This window comes from Acinonyx jubatus, chromosome A3 (assembly GCF_027475565.1).
Source record: "Acinonyx jubatus isolate Ajub_Pintada_27869175 chromosome A3, VMU_Ajub_asm_v1.0, whole genome shotgun sequence".
Taxonomy (NCBI): domain Eukaryota; kingdom Metazoa; phylum Chordata; class Mammalia; order Carnivora; family Felidae; genus Acinonyx; species Acinonyx jubatus.
In genome coordinates this window covers 62,141,593-62,155,576 of record NC_069388.1, presented here as the reverse complement: position 1 = coordinate 62,155,576, position 13,984 = coordinate 62,141,593, and the positions used below count along the sequence as shown (strand labels likewise).

Sequence of the window (13,984 nt, the reverse complement as noted above, 5' to 3'; positions counted from 1 at the left end):
GGGTGGCTCAGACAGTTAAGCATCCAACTCTTGGTTTCATCTTGGGTCATGATCTCTTGGTTTGTGAGTTTGAACCCTGCATCGGGCTCCGTGCTGATGGCATGGGGCCTGCTTGGGATTCTCTCTCTCTCACTCTCTCTCTCTCTCTCTGCACCTCCCCTGCTCATGCTCTCTCTCTCTTTCTCTCATGCTTTCTCTCTCTCTCGAAATAAATAAACTTGAAAAAAAAAAAAAAGAAAACCAAATCTCTATTTTCAGATGTCATGATCTTGCAGACAGAAAATTCTAAGGAATTCACAAAAAATCTATTAGAACTACTTGAGTTCAGCAAGGTTTCAGGAAACCAGATCAATATACAATCAATCATATCAATTGTTTTTCTACGCATTAGCAAAAAAAAAAAAAATCAAAAATGAAATCAAGAATATATTCTATGTACAATAGCATCAAAAGAACTAAACACTTAGGAATAAATTTAACAAAAGAAGTGCAAAACTTGCACTCTGAAAACCACAAAACAACACTGAGAGAAATTAAACCTAAATAAATGAAAGACATCTCATGTTCATGGATTAGAAGACTTAATATTGTGAAGATGCCAATACTTGCAAATGGATACATACATTCAATTCAATCCCTCTCAAAATTCCAACTGCATTTTTGGGCAAAAATGGAAATCTGATCCTAAATTCATATGGAAATTCAAGGGATCCAGAATAGCCAAAAAAATCTTAAGAAGTTGTAGGACTCCTTTGTCTCAATTTCAAAAATTACTACAAAGTTTCTGTAGTCAAAACTGTATGGTATTGCCATAAAGACAGACATATGATCAGTGGAATAAAATTAAGAGTCCAGAAATAAAACCTCAAATTTATAGTTAACTGATTTTTTTTTTAATTTGAAAGAAAAAGAGAATGTGAGTGGGGGAGAGGGGCAGTGAGGGAGAGAGAGAGAGAGAGAGGAGAGAGTCCCCAAACAGGCTCCAACTCAGCACGGAGCCGGATGCAGGGCTTGATTCTACAACCCTGGGATCATGACCTGAGCCAAAATCAAGAGTCAGATGCTCAAAACCAACTGAGCCACCCAGGTACCCCTATAGTCAACTGATTTTTGACAAGGGTACCAAAATCGTTCAATGGGGAAAGAAGAGTCTTTTCAACAATGGTGCTAGACAACTGGATATCCACATGCAAAAGAATGAATTTGGACCCCTCCATCACAACATATACAAAAACTAACTCAAGATGGATTGAAGACCTAAATGTAAGAGCCAATGCTCTAAAACTCTTAGAACAAAAGATAGGCATAAATCTTGTGACCTTAAATTAGTCAAGTTTCTTTGAGTTGACATCTAAAACACGAGTAATGAAAAAGAAAATAGATAAATTGGACTTAATCAACATTAAAAACTTTTATTTCAAAGGACACCATCAAGAAAGTGAAAAGATAAGCCACTGAAGGAAGAAAAATATTTGCAAATCATGTATATCGGACACTTTTATCCAGAATATATAAAGAACTCTTACAACTCAACAATATAAAACAAAACAATTAAAAAGTAGGCAAAGGATCTAAATAGTTCTCTAAAGAAGGTATACAATGGCCAAAAAGCCATGAAAATATGTTCAACATCATTAGCTATAAGTGAAAATGCAAATTAAAATCATGACAACCACTGCAACCAAACAGGATGTTTAAAATAATAAAGCCATAATAACAAGTGTGAGTGAGGATGTGAGAAATTAGAACCCTCATACTTTGCTATTGGGGATGTAAAAATGGTATAGCTGCTTTGGAAAATAGTTTAACAATTCCTCAAAAGTTTTAACATAAAGTTACCATATGAGCCAGCAACTCCAATGCTAACTAACTATATACCCGAAGAGAACTGAATACATAAGTTCACACCAAAACTTATACACAAATGTTCACAGCAGCATTATTCAAATAGCCGAAAAGTGGAAACAATCCAAGTGTCCATCATCAGAGGAATGGATAAACAAAATGTGGTATATCTGTACAAAGGAATATTATGCAGCCACAAAAAAAGGAATAAAGTACTAATACATGCTGTGACAATTATCCTAGATGCCAAGTGAAAGAAGCCTGAATAAAAGGCCACATATTATATGATTCCATTTACACAAAACAGGTAAATCCAAAGAGACAGAAAGTAAGTTAGTGGTTGCCAAAGGCTGTGAAGAAAGGGCAATGGTGATCAACAGCTAATAGTTTGGGGTTTCTTTTTTGAATGATCAAAATTATTCTAGAATTAATGCTGATAGTTGCACAACCTTGTGTATATACTAAAAGTCGCTGATATGTACACTTTAAAGGAGTAAATTTTATGGTTCACTAATTATACTTCAATTTTAAAAAGAGCAATTATTTACAAATGAGTAAAGAAAAATAACAGTTTTATAGAGCTGTTGAATCACTATGTTGTACACCTGAAACTAATGTAACATTGTGTCAACTTTTTTCAAATAAAAGTAAATAAAAATTTTAAGAAGAAGTAATGCAGATACAAATATTCTTATTACACATTTATTTGCACAATTGTTCCCCATACATTTGTTGTCTTTTAAAACTTGTTTGTGATGCACACAAAGAAAAAAAATTTATTTAAATATGTGGTAAAGTGTAACAATCATTTTCTTCATGCAATCTGAGTTTTGTTTTGTACTTTAGAAAGATCTTCCCCACTCCAAAATTAAAGAATAAAAATGATTTTTTAAAAAGTAACAATTTGTGTGGATGTATATTAACTCAACATTTACAAATTTAATGATCCATTGTTTGTAGCTATCCCTGCCAAGAATTCTACCGTTAACTCAAATAATTTAGAGGTAAATGCTAACTAACCTCAAATATGGCAAGTTCATACATATATCTTACCCAAGACTACTTTGCTATGAAAATGACATGATAAATAAATTCCAAATTAAACACACCTACTTATGTCTTTAGTTATGCTAATTACATATTTTACAACGAAGTAGCAGAACCTTAATAATATTACTGAATTGGCATCTAATGTCTACATTCCCTACTAATAGGATCATAATTAAAAAAAATTCAAAACTACAGATTGGCTGGCTAATGGTCCACCAAGAGGTCTAGACACCTGATTTCCTCATTTCATTCTGTAATTTCAGTTAGTATAAAGTAACTGTTGTGTTAATGCACCATCTTGAGTAAAGATTCGAACTTTGAACAACATCCACCATTCTTTTCCATTACCATTGATTTTATAGAACTGTACAGCTTTGGGAGGTATAACCACTTGCTAAATAAATAACATTTCTAGATTTTGAATTTTAAAGTAACCTATCTTCACTGCGGTGCACGGGAAAAAAAATCTTGGTTTTCCAAAAGCCACCCCCCACCCCCATGACTTTTGGAAATATTTACTGACACAAACTAAACTGTTTACAATTATGGAGTGAATGCTCTTTTCTCCGAATCTCTGACTTCCTGTTTCTCTTCCAAATCCCAAAAGAGAAAGAAAAAAAAAAAAAAAAAGTAAGAATTCATCTATTGAGGCTTATCCTGATGAAGCTCAGGGTTAGCCACTCACATTCTTTAATTCGCTCCTCTTAAGGGACGGCTTAACTTGGCCAGGTAACTATTTCTCTTCCAAAGCAGAAAGGATGTCTTTCTTGACCACACTGAGGCTTGCCTTGTTTAAGAAGGCTCCTGACCACCAACCAGCCCCACTTGGGCTACGCCTGCCCATCGCTGGCCCTGCCAGGAGCAGCCGTGCTCCCCACCCCACAGCTCCTCGGGGACCCACGCGGCGGTGCGGTGGAGGCTTGCGACGGGCATTTTCACAAAGAGAGCAGTGACCTGCAGGTAGCACAGCACCAGAGCTCTGACGCGTAAATCGTTCAACTCGCTCTTTGCACAGAGTTTCGCACATCAAAATCGAGGGCTCGGATGTTCCGTCTTTTAAAAAGTGGTCTAATAACTTCAGGGCCAGCGCCGTTTCGTAGTAGGTCACCTAAGGGCACTTTGACATTCCGGTAATTCGAGGGGCAGAAAATGGTTCTTGCAACTTTTGGGAAGTTTCACCCAAGAGATCACAGCGCGGCTCCCAGGAAGCCGAGGCCGAGCCGCAGCATCCCTAGCTGCTCGGGCCCCTGGGGCGGGGACGCGGGGGCGCCGGCTGCACACCCCCCCCTCCCCAGAACCGCCCCCGCCGCGCCACACACCCAGCCCCGCGTTTTCAAACAAAATGTCACGGGAGACCAGGGGGCGAGAAACCGGCGGCCACCGACCTCGGCCGAGACCCCAGTCCTGGAGGCAGCGAGGGGGCGATGCCGAGTGCCGAGTCCCGCTCCATCCTCCTCCAGCCGGCTCCACCGCCCTGGTCCCCGCCCGCCGGCTCTGCCCGCCGCCCCCAACCGCCGCCCGGCAAGCCCCCCGGGACTGCGCGCTCACGAGGGGGCGGGGATCCCGGGCATCCGAGCCGCTGGGCTCGCCCCTCAGCTCCGGGCCCTCTCCATCTGCCTACCTCTGCTGCGGGACCCTGGCTGCAGTGCCCGAAGTCCTGGCCGCGCCTGGCTCGGGGTTGCCGGGACTCTCCGCGGGTGCCCGCCGCGCTCCAAGCCTGGAGAGGGCCGGGGCAGGGCACCGCCTTCTCCTAGGACTGGAGGCCAGAGTAGCCAATCGGATGCGCAGCCGGCCGCCTGACGTCACTTGAGGGTGTGGCTACGACTTTGACTCCTCCTAGGCCCTACCTCTGGAGGGAGTTGTGTCCTATTCTGTCTGCCGCTAGTTTTCAACATACCTACAGCTCAGAGGTTGTCACCTCCGTTCCATCCTCCCTACCTCGGCTCAGCATCCACCGGTTTGGTCTCCCAGCCTGAAGTCTCTCCTCTTGCCAATCCGTCCTTCGCCCTCTTGCCAGGTTGCCTGTCCTCAAGTGCACTTTTGAGGTACACCCTGCCAAAGACCTTCGTTGACTTTCTTTCGCTTAAATTATCAAGAACAGACTTCCCAGGCCAGTATTCGAGGCCTACAACCTACTTTTTCAGGTTTATTTTTCACAACTGCCCTTCACACCAGAGTCTTGCTGTGCAATTCCCCCACCCCAGGGAAGTCCATTTGGAAAGTTCACCTACTATTTCCTACGTCCCCTTTAAAAGTTCTAACTGTTCTCTAAGACACAACTCAGCTTATCTTCTCCACATAACCATGACTGTTACTCCTAGCAATAATCCCTTCTCTCGTTTCTGTTCCCTGAGCATTTAGGTTTTTACTCCCCTTGGCACTTAGCTCATTCTGCCTTAGGTACCGTTCCTTATCTCTCCATTAGACTGTGAGCTCTTTGAAAGAAGGATTCATTTTCTTCCTTTTTGCAGCCTCCTCCGCACCCAGCACAGAGCATTGGGTAAGAAGATGAGTGATAATTTTAATCTAATTGGATTTTACATCCCAAGATGGGGTCTGGCAAGGACAATCTCAAGGGGGAAAATTAGAATACTAAATACCATGGGTAATCCTTCTGCAGGTCATAAAGCGAGGTGAGACAAATTACTCTCTTTGGTTCACAGCTGGCCAATTAAGAATGTCAGAGGGCTTTTTCCATTACCATCTTTTTTTTTTTTTTAAATCTTATCTCACCTTATATAGAAAATGCATAAGAGATAAAGATTTACAAACTTCCTTAGAGGGAAAGCAATAAGTGAGTACAACTAAAAGGCCAGTGAGCAAGTATCAAACTTCCATATTTCTTCCAGATGAGCACTAATTTTGGACTGGATCCCAGACTACCCCCACACATCAAATTCCTTTTGCCTTCTGTGGGAGCTGATGATGCATATCACATGAAAAATTGTCTCCAAACAGTTTTGGCCAACAAACAGGCTGGACTGGGCTCATTTTACAGAGCATGCAGGAGTTAAATAAACAGAGTTTAAGTAACTTGCATAATTTAATGCAGCAAGTCAGTAGAGACCAAAGAACTAAGTGCGAGAGAAAGAATGCCAAAATAGAATCACTTCCGTTTGTGAGTCAGAATACTAAACAGACTAAGAGAGCTCAGTGAATAAAGTCACTCATGAAAAGAAGCTTTCTACACATGGCTGCCACCCTTGTAAATTTCAGCCAACATTTACTTACTGTCACCTTTTTCTAGAAACATGACTGAATTTGTTTGGCTATGGTGAATACAGTGGAATGGCATCCGGTTTCTGAACATGCTAAGAAAAATACATGGTACAATGGAATATTATTTAGCAACAAAAAGAAATGGGGTGTTTATAAATGATACAGCATAGATAAATTTTGAATATATTATGCTGGGGTGCCAGGGTGGCTCAGTCGGTTGAGTGTTGAACTCCTGATTTTGACTCAGGTCATGATCCCAGGGTCATGGCAGTGAGCCCCGCATCAGGCTCTGTGTTGAACATAAAAAGTGTTTGAGATTCTCTCTCTCTCCCTCTTCCTCTCTCTCTTTCCCCCCTCCTACTCCTCTCCCCTGCTCACACACACACTCTCTGTCTCTGAAATAAAAAAGAAAAAAAAGAAAGAAAATATTATGCTAAGTGAAAGAAGCCAGTCACAAAAAGTCACATTTTAGGTGATCTTATTTACATGAAATGTCCAGAATTGACAAATTTATAGAGCCAGGAAGTAGATTAGTGGTTGTGAGGGGCTGGGGAGGATGGGAGTGATGGCTAAAGGCAGAAGGGTTTCTTTGAGGAAATGAAAACATTTTATAACTTGTGGTGATGATTGTACAACTCTATGAATATGCTAGAGGCCATTGACAGGTACAGTTTAAATGAGTGAATCGTATTCTATGTGAATTAAATCTCAATAAAGCTGTTCTATAAAAGAAAAATACATGTTGAATTTTATGGTTTTTATATTCAGTAGTGGCAGTTGGAAAACATCTCTGACCAGCCTTCCTGAATGTTCATGGCATTCTGTACCTTTGCTGCATAGTATTTACCTCATTGTAATATTATATTTATTTGTGATTATTTGATTGCCTGTTTCCCCCACTAAACTGTAATGAGAGCAGAAACTGTGTGGTTTTCCTTTTTCTTTTTAATATTTATTTACTTTTGAGAAAGAGACATAGTGTGAGTGGAGGAGGGGCAGAGACAGAGGGAGGCATACAATCCAAAGCAGGCTCCAGGCTCTGAGCTATCAGCACAGAGCCTGACGTGGGGCTCGAGTTCACAAACCGTGAGATCATGACCTGAGCCGAAGTCAGAAGCTTAACTAAACAAGCCACCAGGCACCCCTGGCTTTCCTCCTTAATATCCAGCATCTATATATCCAGCATCTAGTGAATGGCATATAGTAGGTGCACAATAAATATCTGTTAAATGAATGAACAAAGGTGGTTATTAAGTACTTATAATATCCCAGGCACCATACTAGATTCTGAGGACTACAAAGATGAGCAAAATAAACGTGGTTTCTGTCTTCATAGAGTTGTGGTCTAGGGGGAGAGATGCACATTCATTAAATATTCACACAAATAAATATATAATTACAAATTGCATTCAGTGTTCTAGAGGAAAAGCACAAAATGCTGTGCAACTGAATAATAAGGCGATCTGGCCTGGTCTTAGGAGTCAAGAAGGACTTCTTTGAGAGAATGACAGTTGAGCTGAGGCCTGAAGGAACTAGCCAGACAAAAACAAAAGATAATGGGCAGAGCATCCCAGGTTGTGGGAAGCACAGGTACCAGGCCCTGTGGTGAGGAGGAGCCTGAGACATTGGAGGGACCTAATGGAGACCAGAGAGGCCAGAACACAATGAGGCACAGTGAGCAAGGAGAGAAGTAGAGGAGGAGGAGGCTGTTGAAGAAAGAAGGCCAGACCATCTGGGGCCTTGAAGAACAAGGCTTCTCAAACTTTAATGGCGATCTTGTTAAAATGCAGATTCAGACGCCAGTAGGTCTGGGATGGGAACCAAGAATCTGCATTTCTAACAAGCTCCAGGGACACACTTTGAGTAGCAAGGCTGTGACTACAATTATTCCAGGAGCACAGGGAGTCCACTGAAGTGTTTTAAACAGAGACGTGACAAGACCAGATGTGACAAGAGTATGGAGGTGATTAGAAAAACACAAGTATATTCAACGCAACCAGATGGGGAACTATTTCAGTCATTCTGGTGAGAAATGGTGGCAGCTGGGTAGCAGAGGTTATGGGAAAATGTGGCGGGTGACCAAAGCTGTTCTTTAGGAAGCTCTATCTAGCACGCAGCAAGAATAGCTAGGAAAGAGAGGAACAATTAGGAGCTAAGGGAGAGCTTCAGTGAAGATCTGAACTAGGGCACTCAGGGTGAGAATGAAGTGCAGGCCATGGTGGAATTGGAAGGCTCTGGGTGCAAGAGATAAAAATAGTAGACAGGTGACACAATGCACCTAGTGTTCTTTCGAGTGCTTTAGCAAATGTAAACTCATGACTATTTTGTAATATAGGGACCATTACTATTCCCACCTGACAAATGGGACAACTGAGGCACAGAGGTTAAATCACTGCCCTAAGGGTACACAGATATTATGTAATGGAACTGGGAATTCTGGTTTGACAGTAACCACTACTCTATACTACATCTCAACTTCTCTCAAGAAATTGAATCTACAAGGTCTAACAATTGATTTGAAGATTGGGAACATGAGGGTCTGGGAGGCTTTGTGTAACTGGGAAATGAAGGTGCCATTAACCAAAGTAGAGAAGCAAGAAGGGAGGAATTAGTTAACAGGAAGAATACGATTTGGCTTATATGTGCCAAGCACAAGCTGAGATGTCAGTGAAACGTCCAGCAGGAGAGCCAGCGGAAAATTAGTCAGGCTGAGTTGGGGAGAAAGGTCTGGGTTGGGGTATACATTTCAAGGTAAGCTGCATAGAGGGGAGAGTCTTGTGGATTGCAGAATGATTGCGGACCACACAGCCATTTGGCATACCGGAAGCGGGAACAGAGAGGTTGGAAGGAGCAAGAATAAGGGAGCTGAGTAAATACTTGGGAAGAAAGATCTTGTTCTTTCATTCGATCACACATAAAATCCAACAGAGGGAGGAGACACTGACCCCCACCTAGAATGAGCATGTGGCAGCTGGAGTAGAGAGAGTGGAAACCCCAGTTCAGAAACTAGAATTCCCAGCTCCTGGTGAAATATATCAAAGACAAGGGGAAGAAGTTTGGGAAAAAGAAATAAAGCTGGTAGGAATAAATTCTCACCTGCTGACTGGAATGCAAGCCTGGACTGTAGGCTTGGACACTCCAAGCTATTTATCTGCATCCCAGGAAAGCAGCAAATTCTGGGCACCAAAGAACTTGGCCTTCCTAGTAGAGATGGATAAGAGATGGCTGGGCCGATGGTGTGTTCCCAGTACCCAGGTTGTAATGACCTACTCAATCCTTTGGGTCTGCAGTGAAGGCAGGACCTGCTTCAAACTCACCTTATCTCACAGGTGAGCTGGACCCCCTCTATCATAGATTGGTGTGGGGAGAAGCTCATAGGTGGGTCCAGGTCAAGGCCAACACTGGTGGAGGTAAGAATTTAATGGGCATTGGTAAGACCACAGAGAAAGAACAAGTATGTACAGAGGAAAAAGAAAAACACTGGGCAGAGCTTTGCAGATCACTTATTTTAAGGGCAATTGAAAGGAAGAGAAGTTTGAGGGGTAGTTGGCCATGGTTTGGTCAGGACCCATGAAGTTAAAAACAAAGATACCACACGTGAGGGTCACACAGGAAGACTGTGACCCAGATAGTATAAGAGGCACCTAGGGGGCTCAGTTGGTTAAGCATCCAACTTTAGCCCAGGTCATGATCTCACAGTTCGTGAGTTCAAGCCCTACATTGGGCCATCAGGCTCTGTGCTGACAGCTCAGAGCCTGGAACCTGCTTCAGATGCTGTGTCTCCCTCTCTCTCTCTCTGCCCCTCCCCTGCTCACGCTCTGTCTCTCTTTCTAAAAACTAAACAAACATTAAAAAAATTAAGTCATCTTCTTTGAAAAAGCATTAAATGTGAACTGATGATTTATTCTGTTTGGAGTCAGTACCTACCAGACAGAGGCAGCCATTCTGATACAGATCCATATCACAGCCAGTAACTAAAAATCTTCCCTCTCTCTTTTCATATTGCACAAAGGGTCCGTTTAAGCCAGAAGTAAAGGAATGAAAAACACAGCAAAACTGACCACAACATCCCCTGACACTGACAATTAGAGAAAAGACACATTATAAGGACATTATTGTGTGCTGTGTAATAATTGTAAAATGAAAAAGGAGGGGTGCCTGGGTGGCTCAGTTGGTCTAGCGTCCCACCTGGGCTCAGGCCATAATCTCGCGGTTTGTGGGTTCTAGCCCCACGTTGGGCTCTGTGCTGACAGCTTGGAGCCTGGAGCCTGCTTCGGATTCTGTGTCTCCCTCTCTCTGCCCCTCCCTACTCACGCTCTGACTCTCTCTCTCTCAAAAATAAATAAACATTAAAAAAAAATTTTTTTTTAATGAAAAAGGATCCTCGGGGCGCCTGGGTGGCTCCGTTGGTTGAGGATCTGACTTGAGCTCAGGTCATGATCTCATGGTTCGTGGGTTCGAGCGCCGCGTTGGGCTCTGTGCTGACAGCTCAGCCTGGAGCCTGCTTCCAAGTCTGTCTCCTCTCTCTCTCTGCCCCTCCCCTGCTCACACACACACACACACACACACACTCTCTCAAAAATAAAATAAACATTAAAATTTTTCTTAAAAACAAGGGAAGAAAATTTTCCCTTAAAAAAAAAGAAAAGAAAAAGTATCCTCAAAAGACTGGAAAAAGCAGAAGTGAACAGGATGGTGGCAAGCAGAGAATACTTGGTGAGGAGGTGGGGTTTGAGCTGGGGAAAGATTTGGTGAATCAGAAGGAACTGGTTACCTCGTTGGTGGTTTGGGGTTGGGTGAACCTCTTGAGCCCAGGAGACAATAGCCCATATATATGAATGAATGAATGAATGAATGAATGAATGAATGAATGAATGTGGTATCCATGAGGTAGATTAAACCATCCTACACAGCTGGGAGGAAAGAGGTTTACACCATCAGTTTACATCAGTTTGCATCAGTTTACAGTCCAGTCCTAACAACTGACACTGAGGTGTTGAGAAGCAAGACCTACCACAACATTATCCAAAGTGTGTGCATCAGGTTTCTTCTGTCATTGCCTATGGGATAGGGATATAGCATGGATGATTCAGAAAACCTGGCGGGGCCACTGAAGAGGTATTTGATTGGCACTGAACTGAATCAAGTACAATGCCAGTACACACAAGCTATTGTAAGCTTACATGAAGCATTTGTTTGAAGGATAGCAGACACATAGCAGGAAAATCCGGAGGTGAAGTGAGGAGAAGTGGGGAGATGAAGTAAGGAAATGTACAAATGAGAGGGCTGTATGTAGGGAAAGAAGAGGGTCAATGTCGTGTTGAACTCAAGAGGTGGGTTTGCTCTGAGCCTAGCTGGAGTAATCTGAGATGATTTGGCAGCAGTATTTCTAACAATTGAAAGGAAAAAGTAATTACTTGGATCCTTGTTTTCAATAGTCTCTTCCTTCACTTAACCAAATTCATATGGTGACCCTGTACTTGGAACTTTAGTGCTATGTTACTCTGTTGTACACTCAAATCAATATAAAAACCTTGTTTTAGTTCCCCATAGCCATTTTTGTTTTACAACATTTTGTTTCCCAATTATAAAAGTAATAAAAATTCATTTTCACTGGAAACGATAGAGACAGAACAACGAAAAAAGTTTACCCACAGTCCATCATTCATAAACACTATTATGCTGTTGTCTTTCCATTCAGGGTTTATTTCTATATGCTGTTTTCCCTTAATGAGATTTCCTTGTAAAATTATGCTGAATTCACACTTTTTATCCTGCTCTTACACTAAGACTCTACTGTGAGCCTTTTCTTTGTCGTTAAGTATTACTTAAAAACATTTTTAATGACTAGCTAATATTCCACCATACAATTTTACCCTAATGTATTTAACTATTCTCTTGTTAACATACAATTGTATTATTTCCAGTTTCCCCCTAGTATAAAAACAACATAACCGTTTCAATGTTTTTGTGCTTTCCAAATATAATAGTCCTTTGGAAGACTTTTTTCATAGCAGCTTTCTTGAGATATGCTTCACATACTATACAATTGACTTATTTAAAGTGTACAATTTGATGATTTTTAGTGTAGTCACAGATTTGCGCTGTTTAATTTTGTCTGCACCAAATCGGAAAATTCTGGTCAGCTCTGGATTAGCAAGAATTGGGCTTTGGCCTGGTTCCAGAGACACAAAGCTAACCAGGTTTTATTCTTACAGACCGTTCCATCTTTGGGGGGCTTTCTTAACATGAAACCACATGTCTTCCAAGAGACACCTGTTGCCTTCATGTTTTCTCCTTAAACGCTAATGTGCACCCTTAACTTTCTAACTGGCACAATTTCACCAGGGACAATTGGGAATGCGGTGGCCAATTTGGGGAAATTTTGACACGAATGAGGTTGTTCATTTGAGAATTACCTCAGAACAAAAAAAGAAAGAAAGCTTCTTAAGGAGATTGACTTGTCTAAAAGAGAGAAAATTTTGTTTAAGCTTAGAGACACCTTCTTCTTTATTTTTTGTGCTTCAGGAATGAATGAGACCTCACGTTTTAATTTATGGCTCAATAGAGTTGTCAAGGAGTCAAGTTACATCCAAATCAACTATGTATCACTCTCTTTTGTGTGTATATAGGTAACATTTATTCTTATCTAAACTTTCTTCCCCCTCCTCACAGAGGGATCATAATCAGTTTTACAGGAACAGTTTCACATTTGTCTGAAGCTGGCTCCCTCATGTTTCCCTTCCCTCCCCTCCCCTCCCCTCCCCTTCCCTCTTCTTTCCTTTCCTCTTCTTCTTTTTCCTTCTCTTGGGAAACTTTAGAGATTAAATAATTTTAAAGAAGCATTCAGTTGTTATGTGCTCAGCCCAAGAATAGTCCAGACAAGCAGTCAAAAGTATCTAAAAAAAAAAAAAAGAAAAGGTTATTAAACTATGTTTCTTCTTATTGGCACTAAAAAGTATATCTACACAATAGGCTGCATAACGCTATGAGGTGAGAAGAAAAGCCTTTAATTTTAGGACGAAAGAATAATTTTTGTCATGATTGAGAGTCTTTAAAAATTAGTTTACCATATAAAAATGTCAGCCCAACAGTTTTGTTTGTTCAAGACCAGGGTTAAGTTTCTTATGATTCAAACTTCTTAAATTTTTTATTTTGGTTTTATGAATTAAGTAAATTACCACTGTTTCCACAACTTGCTTTAAGTAAAAAGTTACATGTATAAAATTGTATTCAACTAAATGGAATGAAATGACTGTCTGTTCAAAAGGTTTAATTTTGTGAAATTCTTACAACGCTACAATGATAGGCATTTAATGTGTTAGCTATGTTATCATTTCCAGATTTTTAACTAACTTCAAAACCTTAGGCAAATCATTAATTTAATTAATAAATAATCTTTGAATGTACAGGCAGTTTCTAGAAGAAGAAACAAATATAAAACATTAGTCACTAAACGTAGTTTTAAGTTACCTTTATCGCCTAAATTGACAATAGATTAACAAAATATGCAAATACACTTGGATGATACATACACACATTTTAGTTATTTTTCCTCCTCAGATTTGTTAAAATTATGTGAAATAAATATTGAAGAAAAAAAATAGTTAGACAGCATTTGGTTTTCAATTCTTTAGCTTTCTTTTGTGCCTGAAAAAAAGAAAAGTTAGTTACCTTGGATAAATGTGACAATATAATATTTTTTTAAAACATAAGTATATACACAATGATAATGCATATGCCTTTCTGTTTTTAAGAAAGTCATAGTTTATTTATTTATTTATTTTTAAATGCTTATTTATTTTTGAGAGAGAGAGAGAGAGAGAGAGAGTGCATGAGTGGCAGAGAGAGAGAGAGGGAGACAGAGAAT

General features: G+C 40.7%; 1 protein-coding gene across 9 annotated transcripts in view; it reads right to left on the bottom strand.

Annotated features, from left to right (window-relative positions):
• The window catches only part of PLEKHH2 (pleckstrin homology, MyTH4 and FERM domain containing H2), a 117,984-nt gene extending 112,820 nt beyond the window's left edge, over positions 1 to 5,164 (bottom strand). For 5 of the 9 annotated variants that reach the window (XR_008289290.1, XR_003424851.2, XM_015074432.3 and 2 more), the window contains exon 1: positions 4,517 to 5,163. The gene's annotated coding sequence lies outside the window, so the exon portion shown is untranslated. Of the gene's footprint in view, positions 1 to 4,516 lie in introns of all 9 variants that reach the window. The other 4 variants (XR_008289289.1, XM_027072564.2, XM_053200532.1 and 1 more) reach the window with 1 other exon arrangement.
• Between the last annotated feature and the right edge of the window lie 8,820 nt (positions 5,165 to 13,984).